This window comes from Euleptes europaea, chromosome 14 (genome assembly GCF_029931775.1).
Source record: "Euleptes europaea isolate rEulEur1 chromosome 14, rEulEur1.hap1, whole genome shotgun sequence".
In the NCBI taxonomy this organism is placed as follows: Eukaryota; Metazoa; Chordata; class Lepidosauria; order Squamata; family Sphaerodactylidae; genus Euleptes; species Euleptes europaea.
The window spans coordinates 56,538,897-56,553,737 of record NC_079325.1 but is presented as its reverse complement, the minus strand read 5'-3'; positions in this window follow the sequence as shown (position 1 = coordinate 56,553,737).

Here is a 14,841-nt window from a genome sequence, read left to right as displayed (position 1 = left end):
AAATAAATAGCTTCTTAGACAACTCTGTTTGGATGTTCTCTTGTTTGGGACCCAGACAGGTGGACCCAGACCTTACAGTTTTGAGGAAATTAATGAGGATTGGAACTGGTTCGCAGCCTTAATATAGAACTGCACCCAAATTAGGGTTGTGCATATCGATAAACTGAAAATAAACCCAAAATTAGACATTTGGGCAATATTCAAGTTTTGGTTTTTACTGAACGCCAAAACCTGGGGATCTCCCCAAAGTCAAATCAGCGATTCCTGAAAAAGTCAAATATTCAGCTTTTTTGGGTTTAGCGATTTGCCTTTGCTCAGAGGCACGGCTCTATGCTTCCTCCCATTTTTCTATCTTTTTTTGACTGGTTTTGTTAGGGCACCATAGTTGGGGCCCTTTTGAGGTAGGGGTCGTGTAATCGGAGCCAACTTGGTCTGACCAAACATCCAACCACACAGTCATCAATCCATTACCATTCAGTGGATTAATTTGGATAAAGCATAAGGGTTGTTTAAAAGAGTCCTGTCCTCTCCAACTAAAAAGAACACACATGAACACATGAAGCTGTCTTATACTGAATCAGACCCTTGTTCCATCAAAGTCAGTCTTGTCTACTCAGACCGGCAGTGGCTCTCCAGGGTCTCAGGCAGAGGTCTTTTACATTATCTGCTTTCCTAGTCCCTTTAACTAGAGATGCCAGGGACTGAATCTGGGACATTCTACATGCAAAGCTCTACCACTGAGCCACCACCCCTCAACCAGTTTCAACAGCTGCTCCCTCCACCACACCGAAGGAGACTTCCTTACCTGCGAGGATGAGCAGTCTCCTTCAGGCGGCCCCCGTGATTGAGACTTCGGCTGGCTGGCTCCAATATCACCCACCCCCATGAAAACCTGCTCTCAAACTGAAGGTCGCCCTGAGTACAGGCTTCATTTCCCCCCACTGTGGCCATCTCTTGAAATCAGAATTTTGATGACAGCAATAAAGGACTGTTCACAGGATGTCATTTGCCACCAAAAGAAATGTTTTCCGTGCCTTATTTTTCTTACATTTAAGTCTTTTCCCTCAAATTTGGAAGCGAATTTGCATGGACATCATGCTATGCGCCCCAGATCCGAAGGCAGCCCCCAGACCTTGAGGTGCCAGCCTGCCAATCGGCTCTTTCCGCCAGTCCTCAGCAATGCTGAACTTCTGAACCTGGCTCACAAATGCCTGGCGGATGGGGGTGACCCTTTTGAAGGACCATAAAATTGGACCCCCTGTCCCAAAGTTCACCAAACTTTGGTGACCATCTAAGAAGAGTCCCTTGTAGCCACGCTACAAATTTGGGGACTCTACCTCCCAAAATGCCCCTACAGGAGCTTTGAAATAAATCCCCATACACTATAATGCACCTGAATTTTTCAGTAGACCTGATAATAAGCCGAATACTGATAGTTACTGGTATGGGTATTCAGCTTATTCCAGGTTTACTGAAAATATCAGGCCCAATGAACTCGAACCCGAATTAACTGATTTTTTTCCACAACCCTAACCAAAATACAAAACTATTCCTCTCCATCAACTGCAAAGGAAAAGTTGCTTGCAGCCCCATCCTAAGCCCCCAGCCTAAAGGGCTTAGGATGCCGACTATGCGTTATGCCAGCATGTCTCTGAGCAATGCTGGTACATCCAGTGCCATGACAGTGCCACAGAGGTAGTTAGGACCGGGCTGCCCATCATCTGTCTTAAAATGTAATAACAGCCTGAGCGCATCTCTTGCAAATCAATGATCTGGAGTAATCCAAATTTTCCATACTTCCAGTAAGTTTTTACAGCAGCTTTCTAGGCAGCCCTCCTTCCTTCTTTGGCTGGTTGTTGTGTTCTCCTAAGCTTTTCCCACAAGGACTGCCTGGTGGAGGAAGCCAGCATAGATGACCGATGGCTCTGACATGGCCTCCCCGAGGACTAGCAGCCCTTTCAAGGAGTCTCCACCTTTTGGCCTCCTTTCAAGGCTCACTGCTTCACCTAAAGCACCAGCCTGGAAAGCCGGCCACTTTGTGCAGACGGCAGAAAACAAAAGCTGACAGCGAAGCTAGGGAGGTGTATGGCAGACAGGCTCTTGCTTTGCTCAAGTTCCCTAGTGCGTTCTATTTCTTTATTGAACATCTTGATAGCCCGCCCTTCCTGTAGAGTAGGGTTGCCAGCTTCCAAGTGGGGCCTGGAATCTGCAGAGATCAGATCCCCTGGAGAAATATGGCTGCTTTGGAGGGTGGACTCGATGGCATTATACCCCACTGAGATTCCCCTTTCTCCAAACCCCGCCCTCCCCAGGCTTCACCCCCAAATCTCCAGGAATTTCCCAGTTTTGAGTTGGCAACACTAGAGTCAGGGACCACCAATGCAGCTAGTAGGCAGGAATCAGGGGAGGTTGCCCATTTGGCAAATCATTTCCATTTTGCAGAGGAAGATTTTCATGTGGATGGCTGAAGTCCCACAGTAAGAATCGCAGAAACCCTCACTGACCAAGCAGGGATGTACTAGTTAAGTGTAGCAACTGAACATCATAGTGCAGCAAGGTGCCTATATTAAATCAGTCCTTTTTCACTAGGATAGTGATGTGAATACCCCTCGAGAACCCCCAGAGGGTGGGGAACCACACCCTCCTCAGCCAGTATAGGGCAATGAGGATGCAATGTGACTGATCTGCTTTTAACTTGGCAATCTAGGAGGGATAGTGATGCGGGGGGGGGGCATAGAAAAATTCCCCCTGCCAGTGGAGCTGAAATTCATCCCCCATGGAGCCAGAGTGCTGCCTGCGAACAAAACATTTGACGTTGGGCATTCAGTCGGGATGCAAACAGATTTATCACAGGATGACCCCTTTGTCAGAAAATGGGTCACTATAGGAATCAGCAGAAATTTCCAGTTTAGTCTGGACCCAACCCTATTGCACTTCTGTGCTCAGGACAGTTTTCCAATTTTGCACACACATTGCACCAACGGTCCTGGAATTTGCAACAGTGTGAAGCACTTGTGGCTGCTGCCACCAAACACCCACATTCCTTTCCCTGGATTTAACAGCCATTCGTTATTCATCTGCCATTTCACACTTAAAAAAAAAAAATTCTCAACATTATACAGAGAAAATTTCCACATCTCTCATGCAATTCACTGATCTACTTGATAGCAGATAATGCCGTAACCAATTCTCAGAAAAGGTCATTAGCTGTTCTATCCAGGGAGTGATATATTTATTTCGTGCAATATTATTTTGTGGGATAACTAACACAATGTGGGCTAGGGAGTCTATTTGATCTGGACAAAATGCGTATTTGCGTCCTTCTGCAATAATTTTATTGTATATCCCTTGTGTCTTGACTGAGTCTAAGGCATTATGCCAATAAAAAAGCTCATCTAAATTTAAGGAATTCTAACCAGTGGAAACAAGGAAAATGTTCTGTTAAAGGGTATCTGGAAAAAGAGCACATTTACAATTTGCATCGTTAAGCACTAAGAAGCAATCCGCATGTAAGATCTTATTTTGTAATTGTTTACAGCTTGCTTTCTGAATACTATTCCTTGCAGCTTTCAATCCATCTATTGGGAGGGGAAATCTTTTATCTAACCTACTAGTCCAGGAGGACACAGAGAAATCTGAGATTAACAACTGAAGTATCAGTTGTTCATGGCTCAAAGAAGTACCAATATTTAATGACAGATTGATATATAACAGATGATAGGTTTGGGAGTCCCAGTTCTAATCACAGAACTACTCAGATAGAGGGCTCCTGCACAGAAGCTGTTGTGCAAAGACAAAAATCTGGTTTCTTCAGGTCACCTCTGAGGTTTTTCCCACACACACTACGCAGTAGCCGAATGTGCTTTCCTGTGTGCCAGAGAAGCCGCAACTGCATTGCTCTGCCTGTCCTGCTGCCCTTGCTAAGCCTATAATGCAAGCTGGGAGCTGGTTTTTTTTAATCTACTGACTTTGAAAATATGCTGAAATACTTCATACTGAAATGTAAGGAAGGCTCAAAGAATACCAGCTTTGCATAAAGAAAGTCACAAAGTATCTCATTTAAGAATTATTACATTTATTCTGTAAGGTTTTTTTTAAAACTGGAATGTTTAACTAGGTCCCTGGTAAAACCAGGGCAAATTATTATTATTAGTATTAGTATTATTATTATTATTATTATTATTATTATTATTAGTAGTAGTAGTAGTAGTAGCAGTAGTAGTAGTAGCAGTAGTAGTAGTAGTAGTAGTAGTGGTAGCAGTGGTAGTAGTAATAGTAGTATTGGAATATAGCTTTTGAGGCAAGCTTAAAGATTGGATGCATTTCTTAGAAGGAGCACTGTGTATATTGCAGAGTAGGATGTTTGGGTGTTTGGAGGCTGAAAAACCAGGCACTACAAAGTACAGACTGGTCTTGAATTCCGAGCATGCATTTTTTTAAAAGTATGTTAGTGTCATTACAATTTTGCTGATTTCCCCAGAACATAGAGCAGTGAAAAAGTAATTTTGTGGTACTACTTGAACATACGCTGATAGATTTTGTGGTGTTTTTGTTGGTTGCTGTTGGAATTTTGAAACAAACATTCCTTTTCATAGGCACTGATGTGTCTGATACAGGCCCCTGGTTGATTTCTGGGCACATTTTAAAATGCTGTTTTATAGTGTTGTGAGAACAATGCAAAAAGACATTTACATGTATAGTTGACCATATTTTAAAACCCATCTGGAAGATCAAGGGGCCAGAGATGGCACAAATCGATTACAAAATACCAGCTTGCCTTTTTCAAGCTGAGCTCTTCCTGAGCCTTTTAAAATAAAACAGCAACTGGCTGCTGTTTGTATCTCCTGCTGAAGCACTGCGCTGCAAACCTGCCGTACAGCATACAGCTGAAAAATGCAATGACAATACTTTTAAACTTTAGACGTCCTAAATGATCTGGATCTAGGATACCTCAAGGATTACCCCTTCTCATACAAGCCTACCTGGGCACCTAAATAATCCTGTGTCCCTGGCATCAAGATGCAGCAGGTGCCGAGTCAGGACACGCCTTCTCAAGGCACCACTGAAGCTGGTCATTGCGTTTCAGTTGACTATGCTCTTAGAACTGACCCCTTCCTGACAAGTGGTATGTTATCTTATTCAGTTAGTCACCTACTAAGCAGGACTCATTTACTCACAAAAAGTAAGTCTTTTTATTGAATAGCTTAAATGTAATAAATGTGTATATATGTGTATATGCTATTACAGTCTTAAAAGCAGTAACAATGTATACAATAAAGCAAGCAAGTTTTACATACTATTTACTTTTTAAAATCCAATACTTTAAATATTACAGTTTAAGAAGTCTGATTTAGTTAAAGAATCTGATTCACACTATCTAGAATAATATATATATATATATACATATCTACCCAAAGCCAATCTCTTCTGAGTCCAAAGTCTTAGTCTTAGTCCAAAGTCTTAGTCCAAAGACTTAAGAGAGATCTAAAGTTCTAGCCTTTCTCTGCCTATATTTATACTGTCCAAATCACCTTGTGTTGGCCTGGGATTATTTTTCCTGGTGGAATCACCTTGTGTTGGTGCAGGATTTGTTTTACCGCATATTATGGACAACTGGCTATTATCTTCCAACTGGCTATTTTGCTATTTTCTAGACAGTTTTGGGTCTTGTTATATCTCCATTATAACTAATTTTACCAGCATTCTCATCTCCTAAAGAACACGATAAAAATGAATATTTTGTTGACTTTCTACCATCATTCTTTCATATTAAAACCTTAAAACCCAACATAACATCACATTACATCATTAGGTAACAGTTAGCAAAATGCTACCAGGCAAAAAATACCCAGAGTACAGGGGAAAAGGCCAAAGGAAAAATATTTCTGAAAGTTGAGTCATCCAAGGACAGAGAGTGCAACAATAATTCTGGTACATAAGTCCTCGGCAAAGAATATCCAAGCTTGTTCACTTTTAAAATGAAAGTCAAACCTCTGCAGGGTTTTTATGAGAAGTTGGGTTTTACATTGAATAATTCTGCACATGTACAACACGAATATGTTGTACTAAATGCCCTAATATGTCAAAGCCTGTAACACCACAATCATGGAACTCCCTCACTAGGGAATTATGCTCACTAGTGTGTAGGCAGCAGGCAAAGGCCCGGCTTTGGGACTGCTCCAATTTACTACTGTGCCTTGAGGCCCTGACCTGGAGGGCCCAATGCTAGCCTGATCTCGTCAGATCTCAGGAGCTAAGCTGGGTCAGTCCTGGTTAGTATTTGGATGGGAGACCATCAAGGAATGAATACCAGGGTTGCTGTGCAGAGGAAGGCACTGGCAGACCACCTGTTGGTCTCTTGCCATGAAAACCCCAAAAGGGGTCACCATAAGTCGGCTGCGACTTAAAGGCACTTTACACACACACACACAAAATCCCTTGAGTGTCAGCCTGCCACTGCTGGTGCCATTCAGGCTCTGCGATGTTCCTTCTTTTATCGTTTCTTGTTTTGTTTTTTATAGTGCTTTAGTTAATCAAGGCAAAATGCAAATACTTTAATAAATATTTTAAATCAATAAAATATTGTATAATTCTGCAACGACATATATGCACCAACATTTAGTAGCAGTATTTGAAAAACCTAGGAGTTTAATGCTCACAGGCAAGAGAAGGAAAATATCAGATTGAAAGTGGTAAACAGCAGTGAATGGCTGTTAATTTTTACTAAACAGCATGGGAATACTTAGAGCTTTACCAATTTCTGAATAGATATGAGTGATTTAGTAGACATTCAGCAGTGTAACTTGTCTTTGATGGTCTTCAACTCCTTGAAACTCACCCCCCAGGGTATGTTTGCTGACTGATATTGACGCAAGACACTCCGCCAACTGAAAATGTTTTAGCAGAGCCTGTTCCAATTGGACAAGCTGATAAACCATTTCTTAAAGTAACTAATGGCATTAACTTGAACTAGGTTGGAAGTGCATTAAGAGAAACTTCCTAAGGTAAGAGCATTGGAACCAATTACCGAGGGAGGGCTTTCCCCCTCACTAGAGGTCTTCAAGCAGAGTCTGCATAGCCACCTTCAGGAATGCTCTTGCTTCCAATCAGGGCCAGTTCCAGGTTTTGAGAGGCCTGGGTCAGACAATGATTAGAGGCCCCTGTCTGTCCACCGTGTGCTCCCCAAATTGTCCACACCCCATCTCTGTGTCCCCACCTTGTCCCACTCATAAGTCCTCCCACAACCCATACTCAGTTGCCTGCCCTACTGCTAAGGTTCCCAACTGACCAGTTAGGGTTGCCACTGGTGGGAGGTTTTTGGGGCAGAGCCTGAAGAGGGAGGGGTTTGGGGAGGGGAGGGACTCCAGTTCCATAGAGTATAATTGCCAAAGTGGCCATTTTATCCAGGGGAACTTATTTCTATTAACTGGAAATCAGTTCTAATAGCAGGCGATCTCTAGCTACTACCTGGAGATTGGCAACCCTATGTCCGGTGGTGGTAGCCAATTGCCTGCCAACTCACCAGGCTGCCTGCCACCTCTCAGCCAACTGGGGGGCGATCCACACACAATGCCATCACTTCTGGGTTTTCTGGTTTACTCCAGAAGTGCCAGTGATGCCCCCCAGCTGCGACTTGATGAAGCTCCCGCTGGTGGACTCGGGGGACCTGGCAACCCTCACCACTGCACTGGCTAGTGCATGCAGCTGGGAGTGCACCTGCCATGGCTCTCAGCAGCACCAGTTCTGTGCAACATCCGTCTCCCAATGATGCTGGGTAGCTGTGGGCCTGGGTGGCAGAGCACTTCAAACACAGAGATGGTGACTGGCATCCAGGCAGGTAGCAGGGGAGGTGTGTGGGTGGGGGTCAGCAGCAGAGGGCCCCACTAGGAGCCTTAGGCCCAGGCCACCTGAGGGTATGCCCACGCTGGCAGTGCTTCCAATTTCCTGCACTTTATTAGACACCCCTCCCAATTCTAGGACTCTACATTGCTTTTTGCCATGTTTTCTCAATGCACACATGAGGATTGGTAAATGGGAAGAAGGCACAAAGGCAAAGGAAGGAATGAGAAGGTCCAGCAAATGACCAGGGCAGAACACTTGACACAACTCAGATATTTAAATTTAAAAAAAAAACAGTCAAGGAAACTCCTTAAGGCACCATTTCCACTTCAGAAATAAGACTGAATAAAGTGGAAATTCAAACTCCAAGGAGAAATTTTGAGTAGGAGAATTATGGAAGCATCCCTAGCATCTGGCCAAGCCCTGGGCATCTCTGGTTACATGGTCCAGGGTAGCAGGTGATAGGAAAGGCCCTGGAGAGCTGCTGCTAGTTAGAGTAAACAACACTGTAGTAGGTGGATTGATTTTGTGACTCAGTACTAGGCAGGTTCCTGTGTTTTCATAAGCAACGGATCCTGATGTCCTTCTCTGTTGATTCTTCCAACTTTATAACCCAAAAGGTGCTGAAAATAATGGGCCCCACCAGTGGTTAGCGCCTCCCTTCTCTCCAGCACTGTTTGCCACTTCTGCTAATTTGCCTTGTACAAATACTCTGCCAAAGGTTCTTGAAACTTAGCCCTCATTCATAATTTACACCTCTTTCTCTCCTTCCCTTGTTTTATATATACATTCCTCTCTCTCTCCCCTCTTAAAGCACTGGAGAATAACCGTGAATTATGAAGGTCTTAGGAAGTCTAAAAAGTGACTCCCACAGCTCAGCAATTTCAAAGGCTCATTAACATATATTGACCTGAGTTTTGACAGCTGGAACTGAATCCCCGAGCCGGGGTGGATTCCCAGGACTTAGAGAAACTTTACTGAGGCTGCTCAGTGGCCAAACTGCACGCCTCCCCCCTCTCCTCTCTCTTTCTGGCTTCACCAGAAAGGCATCTGTGCATGTTTACTTCTGGGCTCTCACCAAAAGAAGAAGGCATTGGGCTGTTGCCCAGCCTGAATTCTCCACAAAAAAGAAACAGGAAAGGATGGATTACAGGCACGACAGGTTTTACCACCCCATTATATCAACTTAAAAATCACAGTTTCATTGTCACTGCTCCCCCCTGTGAAACAAACCAATGAGCCTTTTTGGAACCATCTTTTGCTCCTTCGTGCCATCCCCCCCGCCCCCATTAAATGCACATGTGAGCTGGAGGTGGTCTCATGAATGCCAGGTGCCAGCTCTGCGTCCCTCCTGCCGTGCCCAGGTGCAAGTCATGCCACAATGATGCTGGCAGAGCAGGGTCTGGCCCTGTGGCTCAGAGGAGATTCAAAGGGATTCCGCAGCAGAACGCAGAGGGGCTGAGGGAAGGCTGACCCAAATGCCAGGAGATTTTGAGGGCAGTGCCTAGGGAGGGTAGAGTTTGGAAAGGATATGATGTCACTTCTGACTGACACTCTAGGACTGACACTCTAACCACTATGGTAAAAACCACAGAGAAATAGGGAAATTCCTACAGCATCAGTATGGAGTGTGTGACTAGCCCAACATCACCCAGCTGGCTTCATGTGTAGGAGAAACAAATCCAGTTCACCAGATTAGCCTCCACCGCTCATGTGGTGGAGTGGGGAATCAAACCTAGTTCTCCAGATTAGAGTCCACTGCTCCAAACCACCGCTCTTAACCACTACACCACGCTGGCTCTCGTGTATTAGAGGAAGGTGCCTTTTGCACCCAAGGAAGGCTCCACTGTTTGCAGAAGCACCACAGGATCCATCCCTATATTATACAAAACTAAGGTTGCCAACCTCCAGGTACTAGCTGGAGATCTCCTGCTATTACAACTGATCTCCAGTCGAAAGAGATCCATTCACCTGGAGAAGATGGCCGCTTTGGCAATTGGACTCAATGGCATTGAAGTCCCTCCCCTCCCCAAACCTTGCCCTCCTCAGGCTCTGCCCCCACACCCTCCCACTGATGGCAAAGAGGGACCTGGCAACCCTATACAAAATGTATTCACCCAAGCCCCCAACCTGCCCATATCTGACTGGCTTTCTAGTTAGGGAATATTCTTTAGTTCTGATAGTTGCTTTAAAAAAAACTCATTTGAGCCTGCTAAATTAGCTACTGAAAACACGGTTCTTTCATCGAACATTTGCTTCATTTCGATAAGGAGTTGTGACTTTTGCTCCCATTACTACGGCTTCTTCCCTTTCTTCTCTTCTTGCCCCAAGGGCCCTTGGCTTCATTTGACATTTATGAGCATCAGATGTGGCATCATGACACCAGCAACAAAAATCATGTGGCTTGCAATAGCCAATTGTATTAAACAGCTGGGTGGGCACACAAGAGTATTGTGAGAGCACAGGCGAAGAAAGGAAATGGTGCAGAAAAGAACAGCACTGGAACAACGTGCATGAGTTTTCAATGGTCTAAAATGCACGGTCACTTACTCCGGTTTCTGCCCAGTTTCCTCCCTGTTTATTCCCTGTTTCACCCAGGATCAAATCCTTGCAAACGAACGGCACCTAATTTGCTGCTGGCTGAGTGATGTGTCGACCCAAAACGAACCCGGTATTGCAATCGAGGAGCCAAACCGTTATCCTTGGCTCGTCTCAGATAAACACGAGCCGAATCTTCCCGCGTCACAACGGCCCGCCCGCCTCCAAACCCCTCCCCTTGCAACCTAACCTTCTGCGGGATTGGTGTGTGAACAGCCTGAAGGCACACAATCGGGTCATTTTCCCACTTCTTTTGCGCCATCTCGCTAAAAAGGAGGAATGAATGAGAGAAGCGCTTCTGATACAAGCGCACAGAATTTGAAAAACCACCTGCAGCTCTCCTGCCAAAACAGCCAAAAGATTGGCAACCGCATTAAATCTATCCATTTCCCCCTATGGTCGAAAGCGACAGAGAATCCCGGTCCTCTCCCTTAATTCCGCTCCCTCGTATCTGGCCGGTGATCAGGAAAGTCGAACTACAGTTTGAATCTACCAATCACCAGGGGGAGGGGGCATTGTTGAATGACCAGGAAGTACGTGTCTCCCGCATTTTCTGTTTTCACTGACGAATCAGCACACAGTTTCGCCACGGATCAACAAAGGTAATGCGTACAGATTCTTCCCCAGCCTGGGTTCATTTAATCCTGGCTGGAATGGGGAGGAAACTGGGCAGAGTAAGTGACCGTGCATTTTAGACCAATGAGTGCCGCAAAGAGGAGCTGTTTTTTGACAGGCAAAGTCCACAAAACAAGGAGGGTAATTTCAGCTCACCTCCATGGCTGGCTGGATCCCCACATCCCAGTGGCTACATTTCCTTCTGGTTATCCTTTCTGGTGAAAAGGGGACACACACAAAATGGAATTTACGTTAAATACTATCAAAAATCCTCACCTGAATATTTATTTATTTACTATATTTATAGTCCACCTTTCTCACAGAGAATCAGATTGGATCACACAGTGTAAATGGATGCAATCAGCATGATGGGGCATCTCAGAAGCAATGTACTAGGACAAGGATTACAGATATCAGAACAAGCATAGAATTCTGTCTCATCAATGATCATACAAATCATACATGAGAATAGAGAATATGTACTAACATGATATTGTATCCCTTTCTTAACAAACCATCTTCGTTCCTGCAACCATGTAGCCCTTTGGCAAGTAAATCCATGCAAACATGGGAACTGCAATAAAAATTCAAACCCCATGAAGCAGTGTGACTGCAGGCAAGACAGACATGATATGCAGGAAACCACCTGGGGCCTTTAATTAACCTCAAGCTCTGACAATATTCAATAGACAGGCAAGTAGAACCAGATGAAGTTTAAATAGGCAGTCAGATTTTCCATAAAGATCTGTTGATTGGAAAAACAAAATGTTGCATGTCTGCTTACACTATGGCATGTAGGTGCACATCAGAGAAAGGACCAAGTAATTCTGAAGCACTAAGCCTTGCTTCTAATGTGGAACCAATGTATTAGGAATGGGTATTCTCCATTTTCTCATTTCATATTTCTAACTTTTGCACAAAACGCTATGCACAGTTTGATACTACACTCAGTTCCTTCCATTCAGTTGTCTTTTCCCTTCCTCTGCATGACTGATGAACAATTGCACACTGATAAAACCCTGTCAAGAAGCAATTTTGATGTACATTTACATAGTGTACATATTGTTGTATCAAGCTTATGTGTAAGGTTGTAAGAAGAATCTTTTGGTGCAGTATTTGATTAATTTGCTAGTGCATTTATGCATCAGTATAAAATACTGCACCAAAAGAATATTGATGCAACCACACATATAGTCACATTAACATTGTTTTTTCAGTGTTATTGATGCACATATGTGCATTGGTAACACAGAAGATGAAGACTGAGGAACATTAGGAAATGAAAACTATGAAGTAATTTTTGAAATTTTCCAAGTTGATCCAGAAAGACCTAGCTTCCATTGGAGGTTAGAGCTGTGGACTCTATACAGACCAAGGACTCTCTGGTGAGGAGTTTCACAACAACCTCTGTAAAAAGATCTTTCAACCTGCAACTCTTCATAGCTCTAGATGTTATCTTTATACCACCAATGCTGGACATTGTGTGTTATTGAGTTCCATAAGGAAAAAATGGATAAGTCCCCGCCCCTGAGGAGTATGCAATCTAAATGTATGAATTTATTAAAAAAGATTCTGCTTTTCCTTGCAAAACAGATTAAAATGCAAACATCTCCACAACAGCATAACAGTGTGTCTAAGAAACAGTCAAAATCAAAAACAGGAATACAGAACTATGACCTGCAATACGGAGGATATTACCTTACAGGGCTGTTGTAAAGATCACAAGACAAGGTACATGAAGTGAACACTCAAAATGTGATTTGTATAAATGCTTAATAACCTAGTATATAAATTAACACCAATAATAATAACAATAAAGGTATAATATATTTAATATTAAAGTTGTAGTGTAGCCCGGGCCAGTAAACTCTGCTCTTCGGCAGACTTGTAAGCTTGGGGAGTGGGATGAACTGTTTACTCAGCCATGCTAAGGAAGGAGGCATGACAGGGAAGCCAAAGAAGGAAGAAAGCGTTACGGAGCAAATTCATTGGACACTTTCGCCCACCCATTTTGCTCCTATCAGCCCCACACCAAAGAGGGGCGAAATCGCCATTCGATATAGACATTGGGAAGGAGGAGGCTGCTGTGCAGCAACGCCGGGGGAGGCAAAGATGCTGCGGAAACCCTGGAGCTGTGGAAAGATTGCTTTTGGGTTCTCTCATGGGAGGAAAACAACACAGGAGGAGGCAGGCAGAGAAAGCACCAGCTCTTGTCTCCATTGTTCTGTCCTGATTTCCATTTTAGAAATCTGGGCTTCACCTTCCAGATACTTATATTTCTATTCTATTTCCAGCATTATACTTTTACTTTTTATCCATACGAAAAACCTTGCAAGAGTCCTTCTGGCCCATCATCCTGTTTTCAAGAAGGCTCAGAAGGCTTCAGGTTAGTCCGCATGCCAGACACTCCCTAGCATCAGAGTTTAAGGGGTACCCAGAAGAGTATCATTGGTCAGCAGCACCAGAAAGTGGGATGGGGTGGGTGCAAAATTGTGCTGGCTGTTTTCCATCACTGTTGCCTTGAGTGAAAAGCCAACCCAGATCAGCTCACCCATGGGCCCATGTGCCCATCTTCCGTGTTTAACTTGCTACGATTTGGTACCAACTAGAGCTGTTAACTGTTTTGTGTGACAGGCATTTTGATAGCTACCTGAAGCAAGCAGTGGAAAGGCAGAATCTGAATCTAAGAAATAAACACGTAAATGGAATGCTGCACTTAAATATGGATGTTCCATTTATCACGGCTAATAGCAAGTCTCTCTTCTGCAAATGGATGTAACACTTTTAAAAGGCCATCTAAACTTGAAAATTATGCCACAGCAGCTCCTGTAAGTTAGGTATGGGTTGTTTGTCCGGAGTTTAATGCCCATCAGTTACTTTGAGGTACGGTGTTCCCTTCAGCAACGTAAAGATTTCTAGAATTATGATAGAGGGAAGATAATTTATCTGTCATCTCTCAGTTTTGTAAACCTTTACTTTTCTCCCCTTAGTTGAATTTTTATTCCTAAACTAAAATGTCCCAAACATTTTCCTCTTACAGAAGGTGCAACAACCTCATAAGAACATCAGAAGAGCCCTGCAGGGTCCATCTAGTGCAGCATCCTGTCTCACACAGCAGCCAACCAGTTATTCTGGAGGTCTAACAACAGGGCAGAGAGTCCAGGGCCTTCCCTTGATGTTGATTCCTAGCACAGGTATTTGGAGGTTTACTGCCTCTGAATGTGGAGGTTCCCCTTAGTCACCATGGCCAGTAGTTACTGATAGACCTTTCCTCCATGAATTTGTCTAATCCCCCTTTAAAGCAGCCTGTGGCCATCACTACATCATCTGGCAGCAAATTCCACATCACTGGTTGCGCAAAAAAATAAGGTTCCTTTTGACTATACTGAATCTATTGCCCATCAGCTTCACCCCCCTCGGTCATTTTGTTTTCATTTGCTTGTGCTGCTTCCAACTTTATGGTTTGTTTTGTTTTATGTCATGGAGCAACCAGAACAGTACACAGTAATTTTCAAAGAAGTGACAGAATTGTGTGTAGACAATTCTGTGTAGACAATTCTACTTCAGACTGCAGACAGGAGCTCAGTCAGGCTACTGAGTGTGTTTCTTCCATATAAGCAAAGTTTCTTGCACATAGAAAACTGTCAGTGAACAGGCCAGGTTAGATCTGCTAGCTTTCTCTGTGTCTGTATGGAGAAGTACTTGTACTCTGGACAAGAGGACACAGTTAGAACAGAATATGGAGAAACGGTTTCCAATTGGCAAAGGTGTCAGACAAGAATGTATTTT